A 12,585-nucleotide genomic window follows, 5' to 3' on the forward strand; every position below is an offset into this window, starting at 1 on the left:
AAAAAAAAAAAAAAAAAAAAAAAAAAAAAAAAAAAAAAAAATGGTGTCAGGGCATCACTCCCGGGCTCGCCGCGAGCAGGCGCGAGCGCTCCGCGTGCCCGGGGTAGCCGGGGTCGCCGCCGCAGCCCCTTCGGCGGCCGGTGATGCTGCTGCTGCTGCTGCCGCCGCCGCCGCCGCCCTGTGCATTGTGGGAGCGGGAGGAGGCTGCGCTCCGGCGCTACCACCGCGGCTGCTCCGGGCTCTCTCCGGCTCAGGCTGCCTCCCCTCGGCCGTCGACCCCGAGCATCATCGGCCTGCCAGCCTGCGCGGCCGCCGCGTCCTCCCGCGCCGCCGATGCCCAGAAGCCCGCCCCCGACCCCTCTTCCGTGGCACACCTGCCTGGGGGCGCCTCACACCCCGGACGCCCCTCTCCCCCAAGCGAGCCCTGGACCGTGCAGAAAGGCCCAGCCACGGCGATTGCTGGTGTCACTGCGTGTGTCCAGGTAAAGGACTGGGAGTCTCCAGCTGATTTTCCTATCCTTCCAAGCATTTCTAGGGAAAGGATTTGGGAGGAGGCTTCTTCGAAGTCAGTAGAACAACCTAGAACTCCAGAAGAATCCTGTTAGGAGCAGTGGTCTGGGAGCCAGGCAGTGAGAACCAGTAATCTGAGATAGAGGATCACCAAGGTCACCCTAAACACCTGGGCATCTGCCTGGGTATCGTTTCTTGAAACAAAATGCCCCCAGGAGGCAGCCCAGGCGCCTACCTCTCCTAGGCCTAAGTGTTTGCAAAGGTATACCACTACCCTTCTGCCCCAGTCCTCTTCCTCCTCCTGTTCCCCCTAGTGATTATCGATTCCATGGTGCCCACAGAAGCTATCCAGATGCCACCTGAAAATTGCAGGGGGCTTTTGTGGAAAGTCCATACTGCAAATGAATTCTGTATCAAAAGGTCAAAGGATGGGGCGCCTGGGTGGCTCAGTCCATTAAGCATCTGCCTTCCACTCAGGTCATGATCCCAGGGTTCTGGGATCCAGCCAAGCGGTGGGCTCCCTGCTCAATGGGGAGTCTGCTTCTCCCTCCCCCTCATACCTGTCCCCCCTGCTCATGCTCTCTAATAAATAAATAAAATCTTAAAAAAAGAAAAGGTCAAAGGAGTCTCAAGAGTAGCATTCAAGGGGCGCCTGGGTGGCTCAGTCATTAAGCGTCTGCCTTCGGCTCGGGTCATGATCCCAGAGTCCTGGGATGGAGCCCCCCGCCTGGCTCCCTGCTCACAGGGGAACCTGCTTCTCCCTCTCCCACTCCCCCTGCTTGTGTTCCCTCTCTCGCTGTGTCTCTCTCTGTCAAATAAATAAATAAAATCTTTATTTTAAAAAAGTGGCATTCAATCTGCTCACCCTTACCCTTGCACATCAAGCACAAGAATGTGGTCTTTCGGGCGCCTGGGTGGCTCAGTTGGTTAAGCGACTGCCTTCAGTTCAGGTCATGATCCTGGAGTCCCGGGATCGAGTCCCGCATCGGGCTCCCTGTTCGGCGGGGAGTCTGCTTCTCCCTCTGACCCTCCCCCCTCTCATGTGCTTGCTCTCTCTCATTCTCTCTCTCTCAAATAAATAAATAAAATCTTTAAAAAAAAAAAAAAGAATGTGGTCTTTCTACCCTTGGCCCCATACGGTCTTCACCTTCTACCTGCTCTGCACTCACCACACTTTCACTCCTGGTCGACTAATCTCCATATTTTTTTCATCCTAGCCTCTTATTTCTTTAAACTTTTATGTGCCCGTCCTGGCAATCTGGGGTGGTTTCTATCAAGACCACGTCTCAAGGCTGGCCCCTTGGTTGTGTATGTGAAGGAAGACCATTGCCATGGGGGGTGGGGGCACTTGGGACCAGTCCTCATTCCCTGGAATTCAAGCCTGTCCTTCCCTTGCTCACTGCCCACAATCCCCTCACAGATGCCATAGGTATTGGCTACAGAGTCCAAAGACCCACAGAATTCTCTCTGTTCCCTCCAATTCTAAAATCACATCTCTTTCATGTTTTGGGGTCCCACCCTTTCTTTGTCCAGACATAAAAAGGGAAAATGTGCCGCTATGACCAGTACAAAAAGGACACTGGATTGAGATTTAGGAGGCTTGAATTCTACCCCTTATAATTTCTTCATGCCTTGTGTAAGGTGGTAACCACTGCTTTCTCACCCTTGGATAATTCTTACCTCTCAGGACTGTTGGGAAATGCTGATGGAGTAGTTCAGGGCATACACCCCAGGGTATGCTGCTTTGGCATAGAGTTTGGAGGATGTGAAAAACAGAAAATACAAGAAAAAAAACACTCTGACTTTCTTAAAAGCAGGAAATGAAATTCCGTTATGAAAGATGTCCTCCCTATACCAGAAGGAAAGTAACATTCTTATCATCAAGGAGAAGTTGAGAGCAAGAGAATTCTGCACCAGCAGACCTTTGTTAAAATAATTCTTATCTTCCCTTCGCCTGCCCACATAGTTTAGTCACTTTTCCACAATTGCCTCTCTTTGTTTGACCCAATGCAAAAGCAAGCAGGTTTTGTCATTTCTTTGGGTCTTCATTTCATTATGAATACTCTTGTGTCACATAAAATAATATAAATATATATGTTGCTTCTCCTTTTAATCTATCTTTTATCAGTTTAATTTTCAGACCCAGCCAGGGATCTTAAGAGGGTTGAGGAAAACTTTTTCTTCCCCTATATGGACAAAAAACTAAAAAACTAAGAAACTAAAAAAAGGGTCTTATAGATATGAGTCTTTTTTTTTTTTTTTTTGGACAGGTAGAAAAAGAAACTAGAATTATTGTCTTCTAATTCCTGAACACATGCATTCAACCACTCAAATTTTGGGGGCCACAGTAGGAGAAAGGTAGTGGGTATGAGGAAGAGGAGAAGGAGTCTCTACCCTTGACGTGACTTTACCTCATTCAGAAAAAGAATAGACTTAAAAGCCAAAAAAAAAAAGCAACAAGGAACCCTGATGGCTGGCCTCCCTTACCTTAACCACGTATATTCACAGTCCCAAGCACTTTGTCATTAGTGAAGTATGGAAACCAGCAATAATTACAGCTTTCCAGGATTTAGGATTCCCCCCTCCCAAAGAGTAGCCAAATGTCATTGCATATTTTAAGTCAATAAAGTTCTCAATTGTCACTTTATAATTGGGAAAATTTTCATGTAGTTCGTCTTCAAATAAAAATAATGCCCAAATTAATGTGAAAAATCCCTCTCCTCCAAAACATTTCTGAGTATTACTTTTTGCAACAAATATTGAGAGCTACCATGTGCCAGAAACTGTTCTGCATGCTGAGGATTTATGAATGCACAACACAAATAAAATCTCTGACCTCATGGAGCTTACATTCTAACCAGGGAGACAATTACAAAGGTAGAAGGTAAAGATGGCAAGTATTCATTTGCTGGGGCTGCCGTAATAAGGTACCACACACTATGACTTTAAACTGTAATGGGCTGTATGTCTGGAGGCTAGCGGTCTCAGATCAAAGTGTTGCAGTGTTGGTTCCTTCTCGAAGCTGGGAGGGAGGCTCTATTCCAGGTCTCTCTCCTGCATCCTAGTTGTTTGCTAACAATCTTTGGCATTCATTGGATTCTGCTGCCCGCTCCAGTCTCAGACTTCATCTTCCCATGGCATTCTCCCTGTGTGCATGTGTGTCTGTGTCTACATTTCACCTTTTTATAAGGATACAATCATGCTGGACTAGGGTCCACCGCAATGACCTCATCCTAACATGATCATCTACAAAGACTTTATTTCCAGTTAAGGTTTCATTCACAGGTACTGGGGGTAGGAGGGACTTAAGCATCTTTTGGGGATGAAGAGGGGGGACACAATTCAACCCATTAACTGTGGGCAATGGAGAAAAACTAAACAGGGAAGAGAGAATGTCAGCAATTTTAGTAGGGTGGTCCTTGCTTTATTCAAATTGGAAAAATAACTTTCTGGAGGGCCTATTTTGTGTCAGCACTTAAGATAATAAAGATAGAAATGAATGAAATATGGTCCTTGACCTGGGAGAGCTCACTGCAACGAGTAGCTGCAGGAGTAGGGGAAGGGACAGTCCATGCTGCATGGTCATTAGTAATTCTAATTCTGTAAGATTAGCCCAATTCTAGAGGCAGAGGCAAAGCACTGTTCCTGGTTAATTAGTTGGCATTTACATACCCTAATAGTTAGTATTTCAGAGGATTAGACACTGGGCGAGATTAACATTTGAGTGGGTGGGGAAGAACCGTAAATAGTTCACTGAAAGATCTAAATAACATTATATATGGGAGGCCATTTATTATCAAAGGATATATAAAGGAACAGCATGAGGGAACGATGCTATAAAGCAGAAAACGCGAAGTTAAGAACAGAGTAAGACTGGGGCTCCTGGGGTGGCTCAGTCCAGTAAGCAACTGACTCTTGGTTTGGGCTCAGGTCATGATCTCACGGTTGTGAGGTCGAGGTCCACATTGGGCTCTGTGCTGAGCTTCTCTCTCCCTCTCCCACTGCCCATCCCTGCTTCTCTCTCTCAAATAAATAAATCAATCTTAAAAAAAAAAATAGGATAGAGTAAGACTGACCTAAAAGACTGCCAGTTTACCTAGCTCCCTCCCACCTGTGAGTTTAGGTCTAGCCACACTTTAAGCCTCCTAGGGCAAGGATTAAAAGTATAGTCCTTAACTCAAAAGGTACAATTATTTTTATTCCCAGTACCTATTACTCTAATTCTAGATTCTAATCTTGTGTGTCCTAAAATATCTGTGTGATCTCTGGCCCTTTGTTCCCAGTCTTCTGCCTGTGTCCTAACCACCAGCTATTTGACCAGTCTCTGCATCTCTATTCCTGGTTGTTTGGTATCTGATTCCCCCATCAGTTGATGTTCTGGATCATGAAATGCTTTCTGCCCATATCCATAGCACTCACCTGCTTTATATTGCCCTGATCTTCCTGAATTACTTGAGTTTAAGTACTTACTAGCCACTCTCATCCTGTACCTTCAACAACCAGACAGTTAGAACTTCCATGTGGTAGTTGGTGGAAGGTCCTCAGTAACGAAAATGACTTAGATTCAAATGACCTTGATTCTAGCCCTAGTTCTTAACAGGACTAAGCTACTGAGCCCATGTGAGCCTTCTTTTGTTTTGTTTTGTTTTGAATAAACTTTTAAAATTTTAGAAGTTTTAGACTTATAGAAAAAATTGCAAAGATAATACAGCATTCACATATACCTTGGTCAGTGGACTGAATATTTATGCCTCTGCCACCCTCCCGTCCCAGCCCCACTCCCCCACTCTTGCCTAATTCATATATTGAAATCCTAACCCCCAAACTGATGCTATTAGAGGTGGGGCCTTTGGAAGGTGATTAGGTCATGAGGGTGGAGCCCTCATGAATGGCATTAGTGCCCTTATGAAAGAGACCCCAGAGAGATCCCTCACCCCTTCTACCATGTGAAGATAGAGTGAGAAGACAGACATCTGTGAGGAAGTGGGCTCTCACCAGACACCAAATGTGCCAGCACCTTGATTTTGGGCTTCTCGGCCTCCAGAATTGTGAGAAATTTCTGTTGTTGATAAGCCATCCAATCTATGGTATTTTGTTATAGTAGCTTGAACAGGTTAAGACACCCTGCAACCCTTTTAGTATAGTATAGTATATTTGTTGTAACTAATGAACTAATGCTGACATATCATCATTAACTAAAGTGCATACTTTATTCAGATTTCCTTAGTTTTTACCTCATTTCCTTTTCTGTTCGAGGATCCTGTATTTCATTTAATCATCTCATTTGGATCTTCTTGGCTGACAGTTCTTCTCTTTTCTTGTTTTTGATGACAATTTTGAGTAGTGCAGGTCAAACACTTTGTAGAATATCCCTCAGTTGGTATTTGTCTTGATTAGACTGGGGTTTTTTATGAGGTAAAGTGCCATTTTCATCATGTGAGATCAAGGGCCATACTATCAACATGACATCACCGTTGTTATTGACCTGGATCATCTGGCTCAGGTAGTGCTTGCCATGTGTTTCCATTGTAAAGTTACTCTTTTCCCTATTACAGGCTGAACTGTATCTCCTCAAAATTCTTATGCTGAGCTCTAACCCTCAGTAACTCAGATGTAACTGTATCTTAAGAGTGTCTTTAAAGAGGTAATTAAGTTAAAATGTGGTCAGTTGGGCCTTAATCCAATGACTGGTGTCTTTAGAAGAGGAGATTAGAGCACAAACATGTGCAGAGAGACCATGTGAAGACACAGGGAGAGACACACTGCAAGCCAAAGAGAGCGGCCTCAGAAGAAACCACACTCACCAATACTTTGATCTTGGACTTCTAGCCTCCAGAACTGTGAAAAAAATAAACGTCTGTTCTTTGGGCCATGGAGTCTGTGGTACTTTGTTATGGCCGCCCTAGCAAACTAACACACAGACCCCTTTCCATACTCTTGAATGAAGTCACTCTACAGAGCCCACACTTCAGGAATGGAGAGTTATGCATCATCTTCTTGAGGTCAGAGTACTTACATAAATTTGGAATTCTTTTGCATGGGCAATTTGTCTCATCTTCCCGACTTATTCATTCAATCATTTATATCAGTATGGATTCATGGATACTTACCTTATACTCTGGGTTATAATCTAATACTATTCAACTTTGTTGCTCAAATTGTTCAAGCTTTGGCCACTGGGAGCTCTTTCAGTTGGTTCCTGTGTCCCTTTGACACACACCTCCGTAATTGTGTGTGGGGTTTTTTTTGCTTTGTTTTTCAAAGCACTTCCTTACTTCCTAGCACTACAAGATGCTACCGACTCATCTTATATATATTTCCTCTCCAGTCCCAGAATTAGCCATTTTTCTGAGAAACTCTGGTTCCTTTCATTGGAGAATAGGTATTAGAAACTAATGTCTGGGCCTCATTGTTACTGGGGTATTGTTGCTTCTAGGACCTGTCAGCCACAGAGCAAGGACCTGGTGTATACTGACCCGTGTATGTAGACCTATCCAGACTCATTTCTGTATGTTGCCACCTATGTTTATTAAGCTGAATATGAATTCATACTGATCTCTCCAACTCTAAACTGTTATTACATAAGTCATTCTGGCCTCCTCCCCTAGCTTATCCATAAACTCTTCAATAGTGAGGAATCTGAGCCTGTCTTCTTTTAATCAGCACCTTTTATGTGTATTATTGAAGGATTCAAATGAGATCAATGAGAAAGTGTACTGGAAACTGGACTGTGCTATACGATTTTAAGAGATCATTAATTAAATTTTCAGTCTTCTCTCCCCCCACATATTCACTCCCTGCCTCGGACTGCCTGGGCCTGTCGTGTTGTAGGGTTCAATGGAAGCGCAATCAAGAATTGAGTGACTTCTGAAAGAGCATTCTGGAAGGGTAGCAAAATGAAAATAGGGATCAGTCAGAAAGGGTGAATAGCTCAAAGATCAGAACTGCAGAAATATACTGACTTATTTGGCTATAGCACCTGGCTGTACAGTTTAAGGCTCTTTCCATGTGAGGCATGTCAAATCAAAATGAGTACGGGAAAACTGAATTTCCTGAAGTTTTCACACACAAAGGTAGACAACCAGCCAGTGTTGTACTGAAGAGGCATCTAGGAAGGTATAATGGCGTCTGTCCCAGTTGTTTGCCTGTCATCTTTACTGTATTTTGTGGAAATTTCTACAGGAGTCTTGCCTCCTGATAGAAAAACCAGAACAGGGGCGCCTGGGTGGCTCAGTCGTTAAGCGTCTGCCTTTGGCTCAGGTCATGATCCCAGGGTCCTGGGATCGAGCCCCACATCGAGCTCCCTGCTCAGCGCGAAGCCTGCTTCTCCCTCCCCCACTCCCCCTGCTTGTGTTCCCTCTCTCGCTGTGTCTCTGTCAAATAAATAAATAAAACCTTAAAAAAAAAAAAAGAAAAAGAAAAACCAGAACACCTCTCTCTCTCTTGCAGCTCAGATATAGTCCTATGACCTGTCTACAAGATCAGATCGATCTGCACAAGACTTAGGATGTGGGAGGGAGCAAATGTGAGGAAATAGGCTCTGCCCAGAACTTCCACTTGCCAATGAAGGTAGCGGCAGAAGTGGCCCAGTTCTGGAGACAACAGTGGTTACATCCAGGTTAGACTCCTGACTTTTAGTGTTTGGTGGTGAAAGCAGCGGGGCATGTGGCCTATCAGGTCATTGCTGTAGCATGTTTCTGGAGTTTCTGCAAGATTTACATCAAGACTTTCTCTAGCCTTTCCAACAATTTCGTAAGTGATCAGATATTTTTTGATAAATCCCTTTTCTGCTTAAAGGAGACAGTTAAGAATTTGTGATTGAGAACTCTGACCAGCATATATTGGAATAGCAGCAGTTAATGGGAATGGTTAAAATTCAAGGGCATAATTTCTTTCAGAAAATATTTATTGGGCACTTAACTAAGGCTGGGCTAAATAATGCTAGAACAAACATTAGATACTTTTTGTGGAAAGGAGAAGAACTGAATGAAGGCAATTAGAATGCACTATGATTAAGTGCTAAAACAGTGTTATGTGGAAATGGATATTGTGTCTCAGAGGACAGAACAATTAACATGATGTGGGGGAGGTGAGCATTCAGTTTTCACAAAGGTATGTTTGAATTAAGTTTTGAAATACAGCTAGGAGTGTATCAACAGATATCACCAACTAAGATAAGATAAGCGACAGACTGGATAAAGATATTTATGATGCATATACTATCCACAAAATTTTTTAAAAATAAAAAACTTCCATTTCTTCTAGGGAATCTGACCCAAGACAAAGGCAAAAAGCAATGGTTGCCATATATAGAATCTAGAATATAATGGATACGGTTCAGGAGAGCAGATGACAGCTGTGTATAAGGATAAGAAAGCAACAAGTTCAGACTGAAGCAAAGAAGTATTTCCCGGAGCAAAAGGAAGACTTAGAGAATACTTGATATGACGAAGGACAGTAAAATAATTGTGGTTGTGATAGTGGCCAAAAGGACAGGGGGAAAAATAATTAAAAACACCAATAAATTGGGTGTTACACCCAACACCTGGATGGCTCAGTCGTTAAGCATCTGCCTTCAGCTCAGGTCATGGTCCCAGGGTCCTGGGATCAAGCCCCCCATTGGGCTCCCTGCTCGGTGGGGAGCCTGCTTCTCCCTCTCCCACTCCCCCTGCTTGTTTCTCTCTCTCGCTGTGTCTCTCTTTGTTACATAAATAAATAAAATCTTTAAAAAAAAAAACCACCAAGAAAAACAAAATACTATGTAAGGAAATGTGATCTGCATTGAACTGTATCAACTGATAAAGCTAACTATTAATAATAGTTATAAAATAGAATGTAAATGTAATCAACTTTGACAATGTAACTCTTAAGAACACAGATGACAAAAGATGGAGGGTGGAGGGAGAGTCAAAAGGAAAGATGGGGCATTAATATTGTCATCTTCCCCACCAGAGAGACAAGAATTACTGCTGACAGCCAATATAAGAAATAAAGGTCAGGGTGCCTGGGTGGCTCAGTTGGGTAAGAGTCTGTCTTCGGCTCAGGTCATTATCCCAGGGTCCTGGGATTCAGTCCCACATCAGGCTCCCTGCTTGGCGGGGAGCCTGCTTCTTCTGCTCCCCGCTGCTCTCTGTGTCAAATAAATAAATCTTAAAAAGAAAGAAAGCTGAAAAAATATTACTAGACATTGTAAAGGAAGCCTATAAAGGAATCAAGAGTAGTGATATTATAATCCTCGAAGGAGGGTGGGAAGCGTAAACTAAATCCTCATCAGTCTTTAAAACCATTAATTTATGTCTAAAATTAAGAAATCAAGAAAGTGATATAAATATACTATTGAGGGGTATGGAGGAAACTGCCAGAAAAAACAGAAATCTGAGTGTTTCAAATAGTTCTCCCTCTGGGGAGCTAAACTTGCTGGTAGAGCATATTGTGATTCTTAGATTTTCATGATGTCCTTTCTATACTACTTGACTTCAGAATCACATACAAGTATAACTTTAATTTTAAACAAACTGGAGTGTGTGCTCTTGGGCCTCTCTCTGGCCAGCGGCCTACCTGACACCCTCTCCCGTGTCCCCAGGTCTGACCCTCTTCCTTTTCCTCCACCTCAGGTGGAACTGCCACCAAGATGCAGATTTTCGTGAAAACCCTTACTGGGGAAGACCATCGCTATCAAGTTTGAACCCTCAGATACAAAAGAAATTGTAAAGGCGAAGATTCAGGATAAGGAGGGAATTCCTCCTGATCTTTGCTGGCAAACAACTGGAAATGGACGTACTTTATCTGACTATATATAACATTCAAAAGGGGTCCACTCTTACTCCAAGAAACAAACTGAGGGTTTTAGAGGGCAGGGGGGTGGGGGGATGGGTTAGCCTGGTGATGGGTATTAAGGAGGGCACGTATTGCATGGAGCACTGGGTGTTATACGCAAACTATGAATTATGGAACACTACATCAAAAACTAATGATGTAATGTATGGTGATTAACATAACATAAAAAAAAAGGGGGTCCACCCTTCATCTTGTGTTGAGACTTCGTGGTGGTGCTAAGAAAAGGAAGAAGTCTTTTTTTTTTTTAAAGATTTTATTTATTCATTTGGGAAAGAGATACAGAGAGAGAGAGCAGGGGGAAAGACAGAAGCAGGCTCCCTGCTGAGCCAGGAGCCCGATATGGGGCTCGATCCCAGGACCCTGGGATCATGACATGAGCCAAAGGCAGACACTTAACCATCTGAGCCATCCAGGCACCCCGAAAAGGAAGAAGTCTTATGCCACTCCTAAGAAGGTAAGCATAAGAGAAAGAAGGTTAAACTGGCTGTCCTGAAATACTATAAGGTGGATGAGAATGGCAAAATCAGTTGCCTTCGTCGGGAGTGCCCTTCAGATGAATGTGGTGCTGGAGTTTTTATGGCTAGTCACTTTGACGGACATTACTGTGGCAAATGTTGTCCGACCTATTGCTTCAATAAACCAGAAGACAAATAATTGTATATAGGTTAATAAAAGACATGAACTAAAAAATAAATAAAAATTTAAAAATAAAATAATAAAAATAAATTTAATTTTTTTAAAAAAGGAACAGAAAGAGAAATCTAATAACAATTTAGAACCAAGTTTTGCTTCTATCATTCTTTTCCATATTTTTATCCTATGATTGATGCCCTGCTTGATAGCATTTGCTCTATTTGGTTCTCTTAAAGAAGTTACAAATTTAAGCAATGATCCCAATGAAACCACTTTTAAATTTCTAGATCCTTTGTAGATCTGTATTAATGTACATACATGCTTTTTTTTTTTTAAGATTTTATTTATTTGAGAGAGAGAATGAGAGAGAGAGCATATGAGAGGGGGGAGGGTCAGAGGGAGAAGCAGACTCCCCGCTGAGCAGGGAGCCCGATGCAGGACTCGATCCTGGGACTCCAGGATCATGACCTGAGCCAAAGGCAAGTCACCCAACCAACTGAGCCACCCAGGCGCCCTGTACATACATGCTTTTATGAAGTGTAAAGACCCTTCTAGGTCTCAAACTTCCATCCTCTTCTCTCATACCCCCCAGAAAAAAAGACCTCACCACCTCTCATGAATGGGACTAAGGTCATTTGGTGAGCCCTCTCCTCTAGTGTCCCTTTCCCCACCTGAACTTGAGTCATTCATCCTCTGACTGAGACATGCCAAGGCTGATGTCTTCAGCCATGTTTTCCATCCTAGTTCTTGCCTTTTTGCCTCCTCTATATCTTTGATTTTTCTTCTCTACTTTTTGTTTTGCCTGTGAGCAAACTCAAATCTTTCCTACATTTAAAAGCAAATCCAAAAACCGTTAACTTCATGTGCCTCACAATCTCTCAAAAGAACCACACCCTTACCACTAACTCATCTTTAGTTGTTTATCATTGCTCTTCTGTTCCTCAGCCCCATGTGGATACATACCTTCTCTACTGAAACTGTTGTTAAGTGACCAGGGATACAAATTTCCATTATCTACCGGCCTTTCCTCATGTCCCACTCTTCTCACTGCTCGCTATACTCCACACTTTTATCTTCCTTTTATTAAAACTTTTTCCTCTTTGCTTCTGACACTTATAGATCAGATCGTCCATGCGAATGTAAATTACTGCAATCAGCTGGCAATATTGTAACAAAATATAGAGAAGTTACAAGACATGAAACAAGTACAATGAATAGTTCTTTAAAGTTTGCACATAAGGGCACCTGGGTGGCTCAGTCAGTTAAATGTCTGCCTTTGACTCAGGTCATGATCCCAGGGTCCTGGGATCAAGTCCCGCATCAGGCTCCCTACTCAGCAGGAAGCCTGCTTCTCCCTTTCCCTTTGCCCCTCCCCTCCGCACGTGTGCACTTTCTCTCTCGCTATCTCAAATAAATAAAAACTCTTTAAAAAAAAATAAAGTTTACATATAAACCTATGAGAAAATAAACTTGGCAGGAATACTACTATATATGACCATCTTAAATTACCCCAACTGGCAAACACTTGAGCCACAGACCTAACTTACATACATAACAAACATAGATGTTTTACAAAACAGACATAGTAATTGCCAATTAAAAAAA

At 43.0% G+C, this 12,585-nt stretch overlaps 1 pseudogene; it reads left to right on the forward strand.

Moving 5' to 3' along the window:
- The first annotated feature begins 10,141 nt into the window (after positions 1 to 10,141).
- On the forward strand, positions 10,142 to 11,001 carry LOC110583836 (annotated as a pseudogene).
- Positions 11,002 to 12,585: the final 1,584 nt, after the last annotated feature.

Source organism: Neomonachus schauinslandi, chromosome 9 (assembly GCF_002201575.2).
Source record: "Neomonachus schauinslandi chromosome 9, ASM220157v2, whole genome shotgun sequence".
NCBI lineage: Eukaryota > Metazoa > Chordata > Mammalia > Carnivora > Phocidae > Neomonachus > Neomonachus schauinslandi.